Source organism: Protopterus annectens, chromosome 3.part0 (assembly GCF_019279795.1).
Source record: "Protopterus annectens isolate FY-2018-M chromosome 3.part0, PAN1.0, whole genome shotgun sequence".
Lineage (NCBI taxonomy): Eukaryota > Metazoa > Chordata > Ceratodontiformes > Protopteridae > Protopterus > Protopterus annectens.
In genome coordinates this window covers 229,098,195-229,113,879 of record NC_056731.1, presented here as the reverse complement: position 1 = coordinate 229,113,879, position 15,685 = coordinate 229,098,195, and the positions used below count along the sequence as shown (strand labels likewise).

General features: G+C 36.4%; 1 protein-coding gene across 1 annotated transcript in view; it reads left to right on the top strand.

Moving 5' to 3' along the window:
- The window catches only part of ITGB8 (integrin subunit beta 8), a 984,437-nt gene that overhangs the window by 840,724 nt on the left and 128,028 nt on the right, over positions 1-15,685 (top strand). The window lies entirely within an intron of this gene.

The window sequence follows — 15,685 nt, the reverse complement described above, 5'->3', positions numbered from 1 at the left end:
CAAACACAAGGTGCAGGGTTTGAGTCTCACAAGATAACTAAACTATAAACTGAGTATCTATATAAAAATCAGTAGCAGACAAGTAAATAGCAAATTTTGAAATTCATCGTTGCATCTATAAATAATTTTTGCGGAAGGGCTTCATTCCTCTATAGCCCTAAGACACTGGGCTTGGCCATCTGACAGCTTTGCTGATAATATTTTCTAATTCCAAGATTGCTATACCTCAGAATAGGGGGAATATTCAGAGGCAATATAACTTTAGACTTAATGCTATGTTCCCTATCATTTACAATAGTAGTTCCATTGGTCTGAGGATCTAAGTTATGGTTCCCGGCATTTAAACACACACCCACGTATTTCATCTTTGATCTTATGTTATATTTCTATATATGTATGCATGTGTTAATTGACTGATTATAAGATGATGTCCATATATATATATATATATATATATATATATATATATATATATATATATTTCCCCCTATAAAATGTAAAGAACTAAAACAAATACTAACATGTTTCAAGACCTTTTTGTCTTTAAAATATTCCTGTGTTTGCTGTTGTTACAAGTAGCAGTTATTATATAGCTGCTAAATACTTCATCATGTATTCATGCTTGAACGATTAGCTGCTTTCAGTTTCGCTAAGTGACTGTGGCTGGGACCATATGATGAGAAACCACAATGATATTGTGATACTACCACTTGTCCCTCAGGGTACTGACCTGCAGGGGAATTCAATAATATTAAATTGTTCGAGATGCTGTTTGATCAGGACTTCGTATTTGGTATAAAACTGCGGTATACCTGGATGATAATGCGAAAGATCATTGAGAAGACTCCAATGAACATCTGATTGTCTCTGAACATAGATATTGTGATGTAAAGTCATTTTTGCAGTGCATGCTAGGATTCCCCACACAGCTGTGCATCACTGTTTTTCCAATTTTTATACATTCTTTTTACAATATATAGATACTGAAAACATGCGGATGACCAGAGGAATAAAAATGTGTTATCTCAGTGATTCAGTTACAGACATTTTAACAATGAGTAGTAACACTGTTTCCTACTCTGAAACATGAGCAAGGATCATGTGGTACATGTACTGGAAAAGGTATTGCATGCACCAATTACATGCTGTGCCAGCAACCATTTAATGTGTGAAAGTTCCATATTGCCATGTTTTTTTTTTTTCTTTTCATATGCTTTACATTTAAGGAATTTTGGATTTGCTGTATACGTGTCTCTTTTTAGCAGACCAGAAGTGAAGGTGTTTACCTTTATGTACTATAGTATATACCTTACTGCAGCAGATATTTGACTATTGCTGTTGTTTGTTTGTCCCACACATAGATAAAATATGGATGTGCATTTTATAAGTAGTGCTCTGACTCACCATTGTGGAGTGAGTGAAAGAAAAAGGAAAATATATATCCACATGGAAGCAGAAAAAAGCTCTAATGGAGCACATTTCAAAGGTGTGCTGAAAGTCTTAGAAACACTGCAAGTTGTAGGTGAGAATGTAGATACCGACTGGGGTAAAGTGACAAGTAAATCATCTGTGAGCGGCAGATGTCATGAATAAGAAAACTTAAAACCACTTAGATGCTGCCATGAGAAGGTGAACCGCCAACTCCCTACACATGACAGTAGTGCAAGCCGTGTGTCATAGAAAAAGCAGGCTCTTTTTGTAAATAGTAAGTAGCTTACATAATGTTTTCTGTGGCTTACAGCTTCATCTCTGACTGAAAATGTCAGACTGCCAAAAACAATATTTTCTTTTCAAAATCAATTTGCAAACGTAATAATACAGAACACAGAAGCATTAAATAAATAAATAAATAAAAAGGCTCAAAGTGTATTAATTAAGCTACTAGATTTTCATTTCCGTTTGCTGATATACTTTATTTTGCTTTCAGGATTATAGTCTGATCCTAAAAGCAGTTCAGGTGGAATATATCTAACCAGTCAGGTGATCAAAGTTCAGTCTTATGACTGATATTAAACTTCCAGTGGCACTAACAAGTCAGCTTGTAGCAGTCTCATGATCTCACAATATGAGTGTTTGGCCTTGGAAACAGAGATAGAGCAGTGCTGGTTACCCCTCTGCACTGCCAGATCACTGAATCTGGTATTTTAACTTAAACACTAACTCCAACCACATCTTTTCATAGCAATTTATTGGGGGTTGTCAGTTTACAACACTGTATTTCTGCTTCCCCCACCTTTATGCAGAATAATGTAACTGTAGTAAATTAGATTTAATGAAATGGTGAGGCTTACATCTGAAAACACATCATCTATTCAACAGCCTCATTATAAAACAGTGCTTATGAATTTTAAAAATCAGCACTGCATCCAAAATACTATGAATTTACTGCTGATTTCTATTTAGTATTGCATTTAAAATATTATAAAAGGCACATTTTTCCAAGCATGTCAAAATTCCAAATAAAATGCTGGATTTGGATATTATTAATTCTAGTGGCATTATTTCAAATCTCACAATCATTGAAGGATTATGTACAGTACATCAGATCCTAATTATATAATCTTCAATATAAATAAAATAAGCAAGTATATGAAGACTGTAAAAACCTTTGAGTACAAAGGTTTATATACAGCAGTAAACTAAAAATGGTTTGTGCAACATGAACTGCTCAAATATTTCACTGGTTTAGTCAGACTAAGGATGGAAAGTACTGCAAGTACTTTGTAACTTTGCTTTAGACTTTGTTACTAAAACAAAATATGTTATTGTCTTCTTCTTCTAAATTACCGTATTGATGGAATGGTCACTTAAAAAGGTTATATTAGGCAAAGACAGTAGTCTATGCATTGTACAAGAAACAGCTCACTCCGTTTTATTTTTTATCCTTTGTTGACCAGGTTGGTTCCACTAGACAAGTGGTGTGTTTTCAGGGGAGACCCAGGGTGGAGTTTATACTGACTGGGGACATTTGGTGATGGCACTGAGGAGGTTCCCCTACTTTTTCAGTAGAGGGGGCTGTGATTTTCCTTCCTCTGAGAGAATGGAGAAGAAGCAACAAGACTTGTTGGAAGACAGTGTGCTGCAAACAGCTGAGATGGGAGATGAGACTTTGTTGTGTCTTTCGGCTTTTCCCGGTTAGGGGTCGCCACAGTGTAACTCCAGTCCGCTAATGATTGGCAGTAGATTTTTTCATGCCGAGTTGCCAGCCCTGACGCACAACCTTCAACAAAGGTACGCCCATTCATGCATGTCTCCACACAGAAGACGCTTTAGCTGAGAAGCGAACAGGACAACGTCTTACTGTGAGGCGACAACACTACCGCAGCACCACCACCGCAGCTGATGGGAGATGAGACTACAAGGATGTATATACAGTCTATAAACAATGTAGATGAGAATATGCTAAAGTGGTGGAGTTACTGGACGGTGGACCTTACCAGAAACCTTAAAGGAAAGATGGCAGAAATGGAAACAAGTGTGCTTTCATGGGTAGTCACAGTGGAAAATGGATATAGGATGAAACAGGGTGCACCATCACCTGCAGCCAGCAGAGGAAAGCAGAAGATAATGAAATCCTGGAGGAAGCTGGAAGAGAGACATGCTCCATTCTGTACAAATATTCAGGAAGTAAAGAAACAGAGTTATGCAGAAGCACTGTATGACTGAGAAAACATTTACAAAGATTATAGCTGTTGTTAGGCACATGCAAACCTGCAGCTGTGGGGGGGGGGTGCTAAAATGCGTCTTGAAGCGCCGCAAGAATGGCAAGAGTAGCAGTTGACTGCTGGGAGGTAACATATGGCTGCTTTTCTGTAACTGGTTGCACTGTAAGGCTGTCAGGCTAATTCCAGCATTTTTCTTTCTTTCTTTCTTTCTTTTGCCTTTTTTTTTTAAGCGGAAAACAGAGTGACATTATTCTAGGGCTGCAACCGGACTGGTTGCAGCATTTGCTTTTTCCACTTTCTAATTCCTGTTTTTCCTCAAAATGAAACAGAGTTGGTGTCATTTAATACAAAAAATGGACTTGATTAGTCACAGCATTTAATTTTCTTTACAATTTTTTTTTTTTTTAATTAGAAGTTATTGCACTCCATGTCTTCATTCGGGAACTGGGTAACAAAGTAATCAAGTAATGTGCCCATAACTCTCAAATGACCCTGATTCTGACATATTTTTCCACTAATGATTACAGTTAGTAACACCACACATTAAAGTTTCATGCTTATTGTTCTGAAAATGCCTGACAGAACAAATTGCCATTCTGCTAACCTTTTTAAGTGAATTAGAGTATGTTAAAAAAAAATGCCCCTTATCTTAGCCTGTGCGTCCCCTTTATTTTTTTGTCATTTCTAATACATTTAGTACCTGAAATGTGCATTGCATCTTTAAATGACAATGTTTCTGCTCTAAGCCAATGTATTAAATGAAAGGAGGTGTCATTCCCTACCAATACTTGTTTAAAGACCCTGCTCATAGCATGTTTTTTTTAAAGAGACCAATACAAATAACCAATATGTTAGTCAAATGTCAGGTTACGATTTCTGATGACCCGTAATAGTTTAGTATAAGTGTAGTATAGGGAACCTGTTGTAATGTTTTAATAGATGTGATTTTTAAATCAGTCAGTACTATTTTATATGCAGAGTTTTGGGTGAAAGAAAAGTAACTTTTTGGCACAATTTATTCTGTAAACAAAATAGGAAAGGGGTTAACACAGACAGAGGTGTGGGAATGGATGGTAAAAAAGGTTGCCTGAGAGACTTGTGACAGTAATTCTTTGCATATATCTCAACTGTACCTATTTATGAAGAATATACCTCATTTTAAATCTTATATCTTACCATGGATCAGATTTTATATCTTACACTGTTCTAGAATTAAAATTCTATTGGCATGGGAAAAATAGTTATTAACCATACAGTGATCTTCTTTTTCAAAGCTGCTAATAAGTGTTCCACTTTTTGCCCATGTGCTCCACAATATGAGAGATAATGTTCCACATTTTAATTACAAAAGATTGAGAGATGTGGTCCTTTGTGTTTGGCAAACATTTTTTGTCTCATTTCACACAACTTGAGTATCAATATACTGTCACTTTTTTCACCCTAACTTACTCATGTGGGATTTTTATGCCTGTGAACACAGGCATGTGTCTGTATCATTGGGTGAGAGTGAGGGTTGTATGTGGATGACAGTAACTGACCTTTTTGTTATTTGCTCAGTATGAAAAGTCACTAATCTGACTTTGCAAGACTGATATGCATTTGCGTGATATAAAAATGAATTGTTTACACTGATTACTGGTTGTTTCTTTAAAACAAACATGAATCACCGAGACCATTATGATTTTTCACCACAATCAGAAATCTTGGGTGCATACAGTGAATAAAGTGGCTGTAATTTATGGGTATGGAGGCTATGTATGAATAAAAATGGTTTACCCCTGTTGCAGTTTGTTCAAGGTAAGACAGTCAGTGAAATGACATGGCAGAAATAATATTATACAATGTGTTGTATTGGTGAAATCAGTGTGAAACTAATATTGCTCCGGCTTGGGCCATGGAGGTATAGTTTATTTAAGGACAACTTATTGGCTATAATTTCTTTCATCTTCCATCAGTATTGTTATTATGCTTGTAAGTGTATGAATAAGTTGGTCATAATTTCCTTCACTTTCCTTCATAAGTATCAGCCTTGCACTTAATAGGTGGCTATATTTGGTGGCTTGGCAGAAGCAGCATTTGTATGAAAACAACTGTTCATAGTCACAGTGGCACAGTGCCATTTCATAGAACTTTACTCCAGTTGAGGTCTTGGTTGTCGCATTCTCTTTGTGGTCCCTGCATGCTCTTTCTCTCTGTGTAGGTTTAACCATATGCTATAGTTTCCCCTGATACTCCAAAGACATGCTGAAGGTGAAATGGCATTCCTCTAATTTATCTTAAGGTGAGTTTACAGTGTGTGTGTGTGTGTGTGTGTGTGTGTGTGTGTGTGTGTGTGTGTGTGTGTGTGTATGTGTGTCTGTGTCTTGTAATAGTCTGGGCTTGCCAGGGATAGTCCCAGAGTGTGTGTTTGACTGTGTGTAAAAATGTATCATTACCGATTTTTAGAAGTGTTCATGCACAATATTGACAGGAACATGTATAACTCCGCTTGGTATCAGTTAAAAAAGTAATAAGTGATTATCTTTGAAAAATATTTATAAAATGCTTCACAGAAGATCTAGACTCTAGGAACTTACAGAGATCTGCTGGTCCTGCACTCCAGACTGTATAAGTGGATTTTAACATGGACTTACTGGTAGTCTCTGCCTACCTGAACTAAAGTTGTTAAGCTCGTTTTGAGGCTGAGAACAGTGTGATCTTTATTTCTTTAACTTTTCTTACAAACCTCAGAACTGTGCACTGAAAGTCACTATTGCTTGTGATGGGGCAGCATACTGTCTAAGACTAACAAGTTGCACTACATTACTATGATCATTATTTTTTTTTCATTTTCCTTACAATAAATATGAAATGTATATAGAGGTCTTTTGAAAGTAGGGGTAAGGAAGCATGCAGTCTATACATGTCTGACAACAACAGCTTGGAATACACTCTTGTATTCTATTTGCTCTTTCAGTTTTATTGTAGTCTAACATTAGAGGGGTGCACAGAAGGATGCTGCCTTTTAGGGGAAGGGGTGAGGTCACATGCTGTTTGACAGCAGCGCTTAATATATACAACTCTAGTTATCTGTGCTTTTTTAACATCTTATTCTAACAACAGAGAAATACAAAGAAGGTAACTATTTTTGAGGTGGGGGTATAGACAGCAGGCACTATTCACAAAATAGGATTTATCTGTCCTTAACAAACATTTGTTTTTTTTTTTTTTCAGGTTTATTGTGAACTACTATTTTGTCAGATTTTAACATTAAGGCTTGGATATAATGTATTTCTTCCTTGAAAGAAAAAAAATAAGGCTGGATTTCTTTCCTTACTCATGATTTTTGTTTAGGTCATCGTTAGACCAAAGTGTTAGAAAATGCTCTAAAATGCACGCCAGGGCTTCTATAACCCCATGGCTTCTGGGGGTCTTGCAGTTATTAGAGTCTACTCTTAACCAGTTAGGGTATGCAGTTATTAGATTGTACTATTGACCAGTTAGAGTGTGTTGGATGCAGTAAAGAGTATAATATACCCAGACATCTTTGGATGAGAAGGCTGTTTAAATAAAAAGCTCTAAAAGGCATCCTCTGGCTTAATTCATTTATTTCCCCCGTAGCAATCGCAAGGCAATCTTACACAACAGAGCCAGTTTGTTTAATGACCATAAGGAAATAAAGGCATGTATTGAAAGGATACAAGGATAAAACAGCAGAGTAAAAACAAAATATGAGAAAAGGAAGGAAAAGTCATCTGGATAGTGTGGCAAGGCTAGGATGGGGGGCAGCTATTGAAAAGAGGGAGTACTGGAGGATTTTTGGGGTAGTTGGTGCTGGGGGAGCACCATGGTGCCCTCTTCTTAAGATATAATTTTGTCCAAGGCAAAACACCAGTCACTATGATTGTCTGCCTGTGGATTGGGCCAACTTGGTGTGGTATATAGGCCTGTTGTAAGAGCATTGCAGCTACAGTTCTGTATATATATATATATATATATATATATATATATATATATATATATATTACTCCGTAAGCTTTCTAGACTGAGCTAAATGGTTACTAAGGAGAGAATAGCAGCAACAGTGTGATACTTAAAGTGAAAGTATCTAGGGGCCCCCAACTTGAAACTTGCTGGGTCCCACATCATAGTAACACTGGTCTTGAGAAATAAAACACCCACCTTTAATTATTTGTAAAAACAAAAAAAAAATGACAGCATAATTAACTACTATGACAAGTGGGACATGATGGTAGAATACCTGGATTTTACAGCAGCTTTTGTGCATTCTCTTATAGATTTGGGGGATGAGAACTTTTACCAGTTAACTTTTGAAACATTTGAACTGCGAAGCAGATTTATGCTAAAGCTGGAAGAAAAAGACATTGATTCCCAAAATTTGTATGTGTTTGCATATGTTAGAGCCACTAAAAGAAATAAAGTATTTCTGCAGTTAAGAACAGACACTACTTCTAAACAGGACATTGCATGCAAAAAGAATTATACAGGAAGACAGGTTTCAGCTACCACAAAATCAACGAGAATGTGAATAAGGAAAAGTTACTCAAGGTCAAATGTCAGAGGAAGGGGGCATGTCAGAAATAACAAAAGGAAAACAAAAGTAACAGGTCAACAAGATTCAAAAAGAAAGAGAAAATATTCCTTTAACATCAGTGAATCTTAATAGTAGAATGAATGAAAAGGGAAGATTTACTTGCTGGATTAGTGAAAAAAAATACATGTATATTTGTTAGCAACAGAAATGTTAAGGAAAAGCAAAGAGAGCAGTTTCAACAGATGTATGGAATGAAAGTGTGGATATTGGGAATGGATAGCTGTTCAGGGATAGTAGTCATGGTAAACAATATGATAAGTGGGAGTTTTAGATATTACAATGAGGGGACCAGGCAGGCAACTGCTAGTGGACATAAACTGAAAACCAGAGCACTAAGGGTCATGCTTGTGTATGCTTCTACAGTTGGCAAGGAAGTGGAGTAGCTGTTTGAAAAGATGATGTTTTTAGGGAATTAATACAGAGATAATCATTTTAGGTGACTTTAACTGGGATTCAAGAGCAAGAAAAAAGAAAAATAGGAACAGATCTGAAACTTTGAAGCAAATAATGGAAACCGTCAGGGAAGTAAGAAGTAGAAATTTAATAACAGATTTCTCAGATCACACTGCAATAATATCATCATTTGGAGAAGAGAGTTATATAATTAAAATAGGAAAGGGTCTGTAAAGGTTAACAGGCATATATGCAGAACTGGAAGTGACAAGAAAAACGAGCAAATTTGTTTAATGACCATAAGGAAATGAGGGCATCTTATAGTACACAAAAAGAACAGTGGATACATTATGAAAGTAAATATAAATAACTTTTTAAAGATATTAGAAAATATTTTCATAACTGTGGAAAACAGTTGTATAGACACAAATGAATGAGAGTACAACAAGGAAGTAGATGAAAGGAATAGCGGTTTTCTTAGAAGAGGAATAAAAATATATAGGCTGCATATGTTAAATGTGAAGGACTTGTTATAGAGATAGAACTACTTAGTGAATGGGGGAAAAGAGGAAATAAGCCCTTTTTAATGCACCAGTTAAAACATATAGTAAGTAGAATAAAAGATGGGAGTAGTAAGCTTATAGGGAGTCAGAAAGGGATTTCAGAAATAGTAGGTGAGTACATAATAAAATTGTATAAAGAACTGGGTGAAAGGAAAGAAAATATATGAGGAGTGAAATGCTTAAGCAATGAAACAATCAACATGTTACAAAACATTAAACGAATGGATGAAAAGTGGAATGCAGAATGAAGATATATACATGGGTATCATAAAACTGTTAAGGAAAAAATAGAGAAATAATAAATAAGTATTTGAAGACCTATTACATTATGTAGTATTGATTGTTACTTTATGTAATATTGATTGTAAAATAATGATAACAGCATATCAGAAGACATTTGATGTAATTGTTAAAAAAGTCCTGCAAGATGGAGTATGTAGAATGAAAGGAAGAAATGTTAAGGAAATGGTAATATTGATAAAAAAGTAGTCGATGACTTTAGAACAGGAAATGTGTAAGGAAGAGTAGTTGCATGTGATATCAAGAAGGCGTATGACAGCATTTTGCAGTGTCATTTATGGGACATATTTGAACAGTATGGAATCCAAAAGAAAGTGATAGGGATCATTAGAGATGTATAGGAAAAGTCCTGGATAAAAGTATTAGTTAATGGACATATGGGCAATAAAGTTAAAGTGGAGAAGGGCATCAAACAGGGCTGACCAATGAATGCATTACTATTAATTTAGTTATTAATTCTGTAATGGTAGAAGAGTGAAAAAGAAGCAATAATTGTGTATTATGATGAGGTATGTTTACCAACACTTCTGAGTTATGCAGATGATTTTGTGATCAACGTAAGAAATGTGGTGTAAGTAAAAGTGGCAATGATGGATGTAATCAAACTATTATAGATGGTAAGATTGTTTTAAGTACATAAAAAGCAAAGGATAGGGTGACGTAGGATGGAGAGGTAGTATATATTTTACAAGAAAAGGGATACAAATAGGTGTAGAATAAGGAAGAAAAGATATTGTGAAAAGACAATGGATTTTTTGGTGAATTAAGGGAAATAATGTTTGTATGGAAGATGCATAATTTAATATTTAAGAAAACATGCCGTATCAATTCAGTGATATTACTGAAAATAGGATATGTTTTCTTTTTATTTTCCATTCTGCTTAAAAAAATACAACCAAAAACTGGAACCAAACTGAATACCAAAGGTCTACTTTAGCATACCAAAAATACTTTATTCCATACTTTCACCCTAAGACTTCTTCAGAATGCACAAAATTACAATTTGTTTAAATAAATGCCATAAACCAATTAAAACCTAACATCAATCAACTATGTTAATTATTCTAAAAGCTTAATGTTTTAATTGGTTGGTGGCATTGACATTAGATTTTAATTGGTTGGTGGCAACATAGTTGGTTCCAGTTTTTGGTTGTGTTTTACTATTGTTGTGACTGGTTATGAACGTACTTTGCACTTTTTGGTGTTTAGAAAAATAATTATTAGCTTGTATCTGTAGAATAATGTTGGATCTAGATTAAACTCCCTATGAAGAGGAGTTATGTATAATGAACATAAAGAAGGTATTTTAAAATTAATAAACCATGTAATATTCTTGGAATCTTTATATTTATACTAGGTTTTGAAGATGATGGTGCATAAAAAAAGAAAAAAGATAGTGTAAATGTACTGAAAATAAGGTGTGGAGAAATACTAAACATGACAGAAAAGAAAAATATACAATGACAGGGAAAAAAGAGGAAGCAGTAGAATATTATAGGAAGAAGAAGGAATGGAAAGTAATTCAAGATTACATAGCAGAAAAAAGAAACGCATTGTATAGTATTGATAAAAAACTTTTTTATTACGTATATTCATGGGATAAATTTTCTTACATAAGAGAAAAGGCAATATAGTAAAAAAAAGGTTAGAAGGATGGTGGGGATATCAAGATATTTTGTGGCACCTGAATTTAAATAAAGTACCATTAAAGGGGTTAAGGAAATACAAACCATGGGATGAAAGAAAATGCAATATTTCTCAAGAAGGGAAAAACAAAAAGGCATTGTTTTGTAAAATATCCATTACAAAGCAGTGTTGGAAAATAGTAAGAAATTATTAAAGAAACTTTTGAAACAGCATCAATGGAGATTTTCTATGGCAAATTCAGTGTACATTAATGTAAACAAACAGCAAAACAAGATAGTAAATTATTTTATTGTGCCTGTTTTTTGTGGAAAGCACAATACTATGAGTTCTTATACAGTAGAAAATGGGATGGTTAATATTATCAAGTAATTCAAAGTTTTGACTGTGGATGAAAAGGTAGGGGGTAAAAAATAATTAATAAGAAAGTGCATAAACGTTTCAGTACGTATTGTATAGAATGACACATGATGTTGTAAAATGTAAATAAGTTTTGTTTTAACAGAGCTAGGCAATCAGCCGCTGCTTTGCTGTATTCATCTGTACAATCCAAGGAATCTATTGCGTTCTGCTAACAGAAGTACAATTTTATACTACATTTTGCACTTTTAAACCGCATTTTTGCTATATTGTGATTTTTTTTTTAAACTGCTCTTGCTGATTTGTTGCAGTTTTTGTCTTCTGTAGCATAGACTAAATTCAGGCATGCTGAATTTGTTTTGGTTTGTTAAACTGAGCACTAAACCAGACTGTCATTTGTTGGGGAGGGCCCCCATACACTCTTGTAGCAGGAAAGAGCAATTAAAACTCATCAGATTAAAGGTTGCTGGCACAGGGCTCAGTCTTGAGCTTGTTTATTGGTTAAATTGGTTAATTCAGTTTGTTCACTCTTATAACACAGCTCCTCAGGGTTAGGTGACTAGCCACTACTCTGCCATCTGTGCAATCCAAGGAATCTGTTGCATTCTGCTAACCATAAGTACAATTTTGTACTGTATTTTGCACTTTCAACTGTACGTTTGCTTTATTGCTGATTTTTTAAGTGTTCTTGGTGATATGTTGCACTTTTTTGTCTGCTGTAGCATTGACTAGATTCAGACCTGTTAAAAGAGCCCCCCCCCCCCCACACACACACACACACACACACACACATCATTGTGGCAGGAGAATGCAGTAAAGACTTATATGATTGAAGGTTGCTGGCACAGGGCTCAGTTTTTAGCTTTTTTATTGGTTAATTTGTTTAATTCAGTTTGCTCACTGTTGCTACATAAGCCCTGTGTTTGGGCAGGTTTGTGCTTGCTTTAACTCAGCTTCACAGAGTTAGGTGACCAGCCAATGCTCTGCTGTATTCATCTGCTTATGCATTTAGAGTACCCAGTTATACCACACCCCTCCATTTTCTCTCCCTACTGTGAAAACAGGATCTAACCTGACATTATAGGTTCATAGGTGTGTACTAGGCTAATGGCATTGGGGACTTTACAATCCTAGCCATAGGATTACCCTGGCATAGTGTCACCCGACCTTAGTTCCCAGTGCCTCTGTTGAGTAAAGCCACTGGAATTATCCCCGAGGTGAATTTTCTGTTTCCCATCCACTCATCAAGATTTCAGTTTCCCTCCATTTCACCTACCAGCCTGATTGACATGGTTATCCTGAGGCAGTGCAGCAACTGCTTCATGTACTCTGACAGCCCTCTACTCCTAAATCACCCAAGTACAATTTGTGGAAGATGCAGCTACACTAAGAACCTGGAATCCTTGCTCTCTCACACACAGAGCAGTAACACTGAACAGGTTGTCAGCTCACATACTGCACCTCCTACGGAAACCTTGTACTCAACAGATAAACCATCAAATGTGTAGGTACTCACCAGAAACCTACCTAAACACCAGAGACCTTCCAAACACAAACATGCCACACCTATTACAGCACCTACAGCACTCAGTACACATAAATCCACAAGCACCAGTGGCTCACCAAATACACTCTTAAGGCAAAGCACATCTAAATCAAATGTTTAGTCATCTGTGACGCCATTGTGAGGCACACAGATGTCCCACTTACCAGTCTGGATATGGAGAAGGTAACGGTCAGCTGCCTACCAGCTGCCAGGATCCATCAGATCACACATGCACTCAAGTCGCTCAACAACAAGTGCTGTTATGACTCCATCATAATTCATGTTGGTGTGAATGACTTGAGATGTACCTCACTGGACTATATATGAAGAGAGACATGACTGAGCTGTATAAATATGTGTCCCAGGCAGGTATGTCCCTAGCCTTGAGCAACATTCAACCCTCACCTAGTATGATACGACAATATAAGCAAAAAATGATTGACTTTAACAATTGGCTTAGTTTCTGATGCCATTCTAAGGAGATCCATTTCCTGTAGGCCTGGGATGACATGGTTGATAGACCACACTGCTTTGCCAGAGATAGTCTTCTCCTGCACCTCTAGGCTTTCAGTTACTAGTTAAGGCATTTGCCTCCCCAATAGTGCCTTTTTAGGCAAGGTCTCAAGAACAAAATTTTTAATGTGAAAATATCACTCACAAATAAATTAAAGGTTATGATGCTAAACACTAGGAGTTTAAATAAGAAACTGCACTCTCTGGAAGCACTCCTTTCCCTGGAGGATGTTGACATCTATGCAGTCACAGGAAGTTAGTTCACGGCCACATAGAGTATCCCGGCCTTGCAAGGCTACAATGCCTTTCACACTTTCAGACCACAGAATGAATGTGTGAGAACCAAAGGAGGAGGAGTATCTATTTTCATCAAAGATAAATACACCTCTAGACTGGTTAGACAGGAAAACTCCATTGAGATACTCCAAGTTCAGCTAACTGTGGGTAAGACCCCCCTTCAAGTCATTGTTAGCAATAGGCCTCTTTCATTGGACCAAGATACCCATGCTGTTTATTTGGACCTACTTAAGTCAATCAAATTACAATCAAACCCTATAGTCACAGGTAATTTTAACTATCCCACCATTGACTAGGAAACTTATACGAGTACCAATATGTTCACACAAAGGTTCCTGGACTTTGTTAACACTAATGCCCTGGAACACATAGTATGCAATCCCACAAGGGGCTCAAATATTCTCGACCTGGTCCTCACCAACATTTGTGACCATTGCACCACCACAGTATAGGACCCTCACTGGTTAAATCTGATCACATTTCACCAAAGTTAATTATACCCTACTAAGGGATGGCATTAATAATTTCCACGCTCCTATTCTGACAGATGGCATTGATAACTATACTAAGGTATACACAAATGCCCTGTACAAGCACTTATTCAAATGTATTGGCACTGCTGTACCTGATAGGATCAAAACAAGATCCTCAAGAAAAAACAAGCCTCCATGGTGGACATCTAGCATTAATAAGTTATACAACAAGAGGAAGAAGTTGCTGTATAAGCATAAAAAGTGAGGTTCCAGCAGTCAAAGAACACCCTCCTCTGCCTGAACAAACAAATAAAGCAACTTGTAAAATCCTCTAGGGAAACTTCAAAAAAAATTTAGCAACCATAGCTAAGGATAACCATAAGGCATTCTTCAGCTATATTTGTAACCTAAAGGTCGGACCCAGATGTGTGCTGAACTAGCTGTGGATGGCATCACACACAATAATCCTGTGAAAATAGCTAACCTATTAGCTGACAGGTTTGATGAAAATTTCACCTCGATGTTCCCTCCAAACATTCCACAAAACATTCCCACTACATCTCCCCATCATGCATTTCCAAAGAGCAAGTGATTAATGCTCTCTCTAAGGCCAAAAACACAGCCTCTATGGAACCGGATGCCATCCCAGTTTGTATTTTGAACGGTCTAAAATATGAGCTAACAACTCCATTAGGTACTCTCGTCAACCACAGCCTGAGTACTGGTTTTGTGCCTGCTAAACAGAAAACAGCAACCATTAACCCTCCTTCATAAAGGGAGTACAGAATCAGACCCTCTAAACTACAGACCCATGAGCTTAACCAGCCTTATCTGCAAGGCCATGAAACAAGTCATCATGGACCTTATTCAAATGTACAAGATATGCAATGGGATGAAGTAACGGCCAGAGAGACTGAAACAAAATTAAGAAAAGCATGTAATTGGAAAACCCCAGGACCAGATGCAGTGCCTAACTTCTGGTTAAAAGTATTAACATCTTTACATGAAGATTTAGCCATGAGTAAGAACTATTTATATGCACACCCTGAACAGACACCAGCCTGGATAACAACAGGAAAAACAATACTCCTGCTTAAGAGTGAACCTACAAGCTGTCCTAAAAACTATAGACCAATAACTTGCCTTACAACAACGTATAAACTGTACACTGGAATTAATGCAGACAGAGCTTATAGTCATTTAAAAGAAAACTCAATCACTGCAATAAAACAAAAGGATAATGAAAGAAAGTCATATGGAACAAAGGATCATTTGATGTTAAAGTCATAATGGAAAACGGTTAAAAGGGGAAGAATCTAAGTATGGCATGGATAGAC